The sequence below is a fragment of the Chaetura pelagica genome, unplaced genomic scaffold, assembly GCF_000747805.2.
Source record: "Chaetura pelagica isolate M959 unplaced genomic scaffold, ChaPel_1.0 scaffold69, whole genome shotgun sequence".
Classification (NCBI taxonomy): Eukaryota; Metazoa; Chordata; class Aves; order Apodiformes; family Apodidae; genus Chaetura; species Chaetura pelagica.
The window spans coordinates 11,120,997-11,128,283 of record NW_009970724.1 but is presented as its reverse complement, the minus strand read 5'-3'; positions in this window follow the sequence as shown (position 1 = coordinate 11,128,283).

The window sequence follows — 7,287 nt, the reverse complement described above, 5'->3', positions numbered from 1 at the left end:
CTGCTGTAGAACTTTGATTTAAAAGTTATGTAAAAAATTTACAATAAAGCATAAACAGCATACAATTAAGTAGAGGGACAGCAATTTTTAAAAGTGTAGTTGATCATGAGGCCAATTCAAACACACTTACAATGTTGTCAAGATAATATTATAGAAAAAATTAGAGAAAACTGCAATTTATAGTGACTTCTAGCTTACAAAATGAAAATGTATGTATGATAACGCATAATTGTAAGATCCTAATTCAAGATGACATTCAAGCTGATGACTGATTTTTGACATCATAACAGTGCCCTTTATGCTCACAGAATACATGCAATTGTGAATCATGACAAGAGCCTACTCGTGCAATGGCACATGACACTGCAAGGTGCAAGACCCACAGTGTCCCACTGCTAATTGCATTCATGAGTTCAAAGGACAGCAGCAAGTCAGCTATCCCTAGTGAACAATAAAGAATGTCTCTGACCAAATGTTTGAGGTATTTTTTCGCATCATCTAAGATTTTAAAATTTATTTTCTCAATGTTTCCAAGGCAAACAACTTTTATGGTAGCCTCTCCTCACACTGCACATTCCACTTTAAAATAGTATGTATTAGAATGCAAAGCTTTTCCATTCAGGCACCAAGCCTAAGGAACATAGCTCACAGTTACAGAGCTGATGTAAAGCCACAAAGATGGTTTTCCCCTTTCTCTCCCCTCTCCACCTATAATGAGGATTTTTTATCACTCTCTGTGCTGGAGGTACTTGGCATAAAAAAGTAGAAAAAAAAGAAAGTTGAGGAATCAGAACCTCACTCTTCCCCACTTGGAAGCATGAGGAACTACTGCAATTTAGGTTACAGCAGCATGTGACATCACCATTCAGCACTGCCAAAATTATGCTAGGGAGCTCTGGCAAAGGAAAAATGTATGGTGACTAAAATCTGCTGCATGAAGGTCGAAAGGTAAAAGTCAGCTTTAGCTTTCTCCTCCCCCCACCAGTTTGGTATCATTTTTCTGTATTACAGAAACATGGTGAAAGACAACATTTATATACACTGAAGCTTGCTTCTTTGTTCATTTCAAAGTGGTTACAAATTCGTTCATCTAGTGGGCAGTTAAGCCTGTAACACTTACAAGTATTAATGGCAACAGCAAATTTAAAAGCATACAAATAAATTGCCTCTGCTTATACTGATAAAGGTTTTAATTACTAAACAGTGATAGAAACCTCAATGAGATTTTCTTACTTAGACTTAGTTACAGACAATTAATATTAATCCGTATCACATGAGCAACACTGTGATAATCAAAAAGAACACAGCATAAGAAAGGAAGCTCTCTCACAGTTCATATGTCAAAATATAAACAAGGAAAAATGCCCAGCAAAAATGTAAAAAGCTGACCTTATAGATGTGGAGGTGTACGAAAAGAGCAAAGACAAGGTAGCAATCTCCCCCAGAAAAAGGTATTATTTCTGTACTGTGTACACGCTGATACAAGCAAAAATTGGCCCAGCATTTTGCCCTAAGTACATTTGCTAGTACCCTTTAAAACAACAATTGTACAGCATCCAATCTTTTTTAAAGACTAAAACAACCACCAGACTGGAAGTAGGTGAAGATAAAAGGAAGCAAGGAAGGTAGGAGCTCAGCAGGTTTAGTCAGGTTAGGAGAAGATACTGCTTTGTTCTGCTGTCTTCAACTACACTGCTGCCTGGAATATTGCCACATTTTGTACAGGAGAGAAGTTAAATATCTGGAGGCCCTCAAAGCTCAAGTACAACTTCTCAAGGTCAGATCTACTGAAATGGTGGATGAATTGAAACTGAAAGATTTATAGATGTGCCATTTTGTTCATCACAAGAGGCTATTAAGGAAACTTGGAAACCATGGGTGAGAGGCAAAGCCCTGACAGAGTAAAAAAAAATATAAATGGTTGAGACATAAAACAAAGGGAAGAAATAAACAGGCAATTCTTATTACAGGATAAGATTAATAGGGGGGAGTGCCATAGGTCTTGGTATCAGGACCACTGCTCCATAAATTTCCTCAAGAACTGAAGCCGTGAAGAAACAAGAGCCACAAAGAAAAAACAGCAGTAGCTGCAGAGAATTTCAACAAGTGAAGGCTTGATTCTGCTGCCAATTAATTGAAAAGCAAAATCTCATTTGATTCCAACCAGAAAAAGACTGCGTCTTTTATGACCACAACTAAGTTTAAGAATTAATACGAGCAATTCTAGGAGTTATAATTAAGGAGGAGATAAATGGATTAGTAACACATATTGGAAGGAAACGTTAAAATACTTCCATTCAGCATTGAGATCCAAGTTATAGGTAGCATTTTGATGAAAAAAACCCAACACAACGGGATGTACTGAAAGTGGAACAATCGGATTCAACATTTTTATCCAGAAAAATTCCACTTGTGAAAAGAACTACGAGCAATAAAAAAAAACTTGTATGGCTGCAATGCAAATGATGCAATGTCTTAAATAATGCAATCAGCAAAGTCAGTAAAAACTTACTTTTAAGATTTCTTTACTTAGATAAAGCTACAGCTGAATATCAGGAATCTTATCTATGGAACAGCCTGAAATAACAACAGGAGAGATTTTAATAGTTTCCCATGAGTATGGAGGAATTCCATGTGTGTATCTGTGTGCATTATTTTACCATGTTAGTAAAGCAACATACTGACAAATGTTGTAAAAAGGCAACCTAAGCAAGTTGGTAGTCCTATAAGTTAACAGACATTATATTATCTACCGAGATAGATTTTTTTATTCCTAGCATGAAGACCTTATTATTTTTTTTAGCAATTGCCTGCCCTGAAGCCTCTTCCCGAACAAGCTTTCAAAATTAATTTTACACTTTAATAGGAGGAGATAATGAAAGAACTTTTTAGTCTTACCAAGTTGTTACGACTTATAGCTACCCCAAGTGTTACAACTTTACAAGAAAAGACTATAATTTTTTTCACATAGGAAATCACATGCTATTTGACCAAACCCCTGAATTTCATTAATACTGACCCTAAAAAAACCCAAAATCTGAAACCCAAAACCAAATACAAAAAACCTGTCTTCTAATGGGAAAATAACTACCATATCAAAGGAATGAAGGTAGTTTCACTAGAGAGAGCCAGAAAAAGCCTTATGAGATGTCTGTAATTGGTGTTTTGTAGAACCTTCATAGTAAGGCAATTTTTAAAAAAATAGAACAAGGGATTCAGAGAACTGTATTGGTAAAGTTCCACAAAATACGTTTCATTTGAAAATGAAATACTATTTACCACTAAAAGACTTTATCAAGTTTCACTCATACCCAACAAAGAGCAATGATATGCTGAGCTTAGCTGTTCAGCACACGGCCTTGAAAAAGTTTCTTAGTGTTTCAGCAACAGGAAAGTCAGCTTGCTAGACTTGACTTTCTACTGTACACCATACAGATACAATACAGTATAAATATGTATGTAAGTGAATACAGAATTTTGGATGTACAGAATATGTTGTGTTATTTCAAGTAACCCTTCAGACTGACCATAAGTTTTGCACATCATGTAGCCTTCCCTGGTATACAAATACATATTTCTCATTAGAGTTTTTAATTGAAATGGGTCCCCCTCATCAAGAACAGCTTATGCAAGCAGGCACAGAGCACCAGAAAGAGAATGGTAACCTAACAAAAGACTATTTAATCTCCTCCCTTTCTATCAAACCTTAACTAACTTACTGAACTCCTCCTATACAAATTTGGGAGACAAAGCAGCTGTGACATGGAAACCCATTAAAAAAAATATTTAAAAAAAATCCATTTAAAAAAACACCACCACCACATCTTCTGATAACTGAAGCTTGAAGAGAAAGATAAAATATTTTTGACAGAATGCTATCCTAGGCTGCTGTTGCACTCTCTCTCCAACAATATTCTGGCTGAGAAACATGTGACTTGTCTCCTACTCCAGCTCTCAGCTGCTACAAAAGGGTTTCATCACTTGGAATTAACTTATGTATTTATCTGAGCTGCCTTCCAGTTGGCATGACTGGATAGTTGCAACCATCATAACACATCATATATTTATCTCTCCCTGAAGCTTTTAGAAAGATTATCTAGTAACAGAGGTAACAGACATATCTGTCCTCTCAAAGACAACTTTTCATAGATAGCAATTATGTCTGCATGTTTAGAAGGATAAGAAATAACAAAGAAACAACCAGATCTTGAACACTGCAGAAAATGGCCTTGCAGGAAATGTGTCCTTATTGAAGAAAGCTCTTCTCTACTTTAGAGCTGAGTAAATTTTTTGCACTGCAAACATCAGTTAACAGAGTAAAGCTGTAAAAAAAAATAAGCCATGAATTTGTAAAAGACTAGGTAAGTGGAAACACCTACCATAAACAAAGATCCCATTGTGTTAGGCTGCATATCATGGTATTTATAGCTTGACCATGAATGCAAGAATGGTGAGTCTTGAGCTCACTCCCCCATCCTTCTTTTCTTAAATCCAAAATGTTTTGCAGCATGTATCAAGCATTTCTTAGAATGACCTGACTGGTTCATATCTGTTCCAAGATCCTCAAAAAGCTGCAGAATGTATAAGGTATCAGGTGTTACTCCAGCAAGACAATAGGCAAGTCAAGTCAAAGAACTAAATCCTGCTGTTCATGACATCACTGTAAGTCAAGAGAAGATCCCTGAAAGCCATACCTGACAAAGTTATTGGGTCAGAAAATTTCAAACTTAATTGTATTGATTTTCTATATTGCTATCCATTTGCTGTGGTTTGAGTTCAGGCTCAACAGTCATCTATTCTGTATGTCTAATATAACGAAAGGACAGCAAGCAGCATGCTATTTGGTAGAGAGTACAAAGGAGTTTTTCTGCTTTTTTACTTCCTAGTCAGCTTATTCTTCCAATCACCTAATAAATTTATTGCAACTTTCAATACAAACAGGTGGTTCTGCAGATAGTCTGAAATGCAGCGCAGCATATCCTGAAACAGCGGACATAAGACAACTGAGTCGATTATCTCTTAAGACTATGTACCTTCTTTTTAGTTTTTTTAAAAAAATTCAAAGCGAACTAAACTGAATCAGAGAATCACAGGATTGTAATTGGTAAAAACTGTTACAGGTTAAAACAACCCACTCTCCACACCCACCCCCCAAAAAAACCCCAACAAAACAACAACAAACACCTAATAAAACAGCAAAAGGAAAAAAAAAAAGTAATTTTGAAAGACATAAGCCCTTTTGCTTATTATATAGGAACTCTGCAAGGGACACCAGCATCAAGTATTCTTAAGGTTAATAACAAATAACAAATTCATACATTGCACATACACATGCCACATTTTCATGAATGTGTATGCACATTCAAAGGCCAACTTCTATTGACTTAAGTGGTTTAATATGCTCTAAAATCCACAGCTCCAATTTTGCCTTCATTTATACTAATGAAAATCCTAAATAATTGCTCTGAAGTCAGTACACACTCGTAGGATAAAGACGAAAAGAGCAGTAGGGTCACTTTATTTTACAGCTTAGCTTGATACTTTTGCGAATGATTAACTCCAGTGTCACAGACAAAGAATGTAAGTGCCTTTGATTTGTATGTTTATGTAAAATAATGGAAAATCTAGGATATTGAAATGACCCACAATAAAACTGCATAATGAAAGACTGATTGGGAAGGGTATTCATGTCTTAGAATACATTATGAATGAAAGAGGCTTTTGGAAAGACTGTTAAGAAGAGACAGAAAGAGATGTTCAAATACTGTGCCAAAAGAATCTGAGGCTTTAATCACGAGACAAATTAACTCTTTACTTTCATAAGAATTACAGAACTATTAATGTCAACTATATAGAAAGACAACTATTCAAAAACCCCAGAAAAATGTGGTCAAGCATTCAATGGTCATTGGTGTGTGTATGATGTATGTTTGCCTCTTTGTGGCACACCTTCCAGGCATTCTTTTGCTACTGTTTTGGGATAGCTAGTGGTCTCTTTATCTGTTACATGCACAGTACAGACAGTGTTGCAGCATCACAGAATTATTGGTATTAATCCTCCCCTGCTTACACCGTCCTATGCTGACTTGCAAGAATTAAATAATTTAGTATGTTGGCTCTTTGGAACCATTAGCAAATCCAACTGGATGGAATTCAGAATCATATAAATCCAATATTCCTATGTACCACCAAAAGGAGTATGCTGCTGCAAGCCAAGCTTGAATTTATACCATTTACTATTCAGTAGAAAAGAAAATCCTTTTCTCAAACTACTGAAAGAAAGTAAATTCTTTGCCTGCCTTGTGAAAAAAAGAGAGAGAAAAAAAATCCTTCTTCAAATTTCACACATTTTCATGCCAGAGTTCTCATGGCAGGAGTGTATTCTGCTTAACCTGTAGTCTTATTCTGCTAGCACTGAATGCAATAGCTTTCTTGAACTATCACTAGCATTGACTCAGACAACTAACATAGTCTTCTAATTTTTTCCCCATGCTCAAATTTTAGGAAACAAATTCTTTAAGAATTTAATCAATTCTATTGCAGAACTTCTCATCACACAAGTGATAGCAAAATTAAATGTAAATTTGAAAAAAAAATTGCATATTCACATTTTCAAGCAGATTTTTTTTCTCCTAAAAACATTAAAAATGTCATAGACATTTTTAGACCAAAACCAGGTCATAGACCAAAACCAGGCATCTGTTAAACTTTGATATAACATCACCAAACCTTGGTTTTCAAAAAGAAAAAAGCAACACCAACATCACATCATATTCTGATGAACTGACAGGGTTCAACAGCATTTGGATTCTCCCAACATACACACAGGCCCTGCACTCCTGCAACCACAGGGCACAAAGGTGACACAGGCTTTAACGCGAAGCTGAGGGAGGTTCCTACACAGGAACCTGTTGCAAGCGCTTAACAAGTGCTGTTGACAAAAAAACCCCCAACTTCCACTAAGATTATTTCAGGCTTGAAAGTCTGCTTTAAAGACGTGTGCTCCGGAGTCTCATTAAAGAAAGAGGAAAACAGCAAACCACCGAGTAATCTGGGGGAAGCAGGAGGAGAAATTTGTACTGCTAAGCAGAAAGCAGCTGCTCTCAGCTGGCTTTGCTGCAGGACAGCAGGAGGAGACACAGAGGGTCCCACTCAACAGAACAACGCAGATTTACCCAGTAAGAAACAAGCCTGAGGAGGAGCGCAAAGAACGCGTGTCCCAGCGCGGGCAGCCCCGGTTCCAGGCTCAGGCCTGGCCCCTCCTGAGGCGGGCCCGGCTGCCAGGCC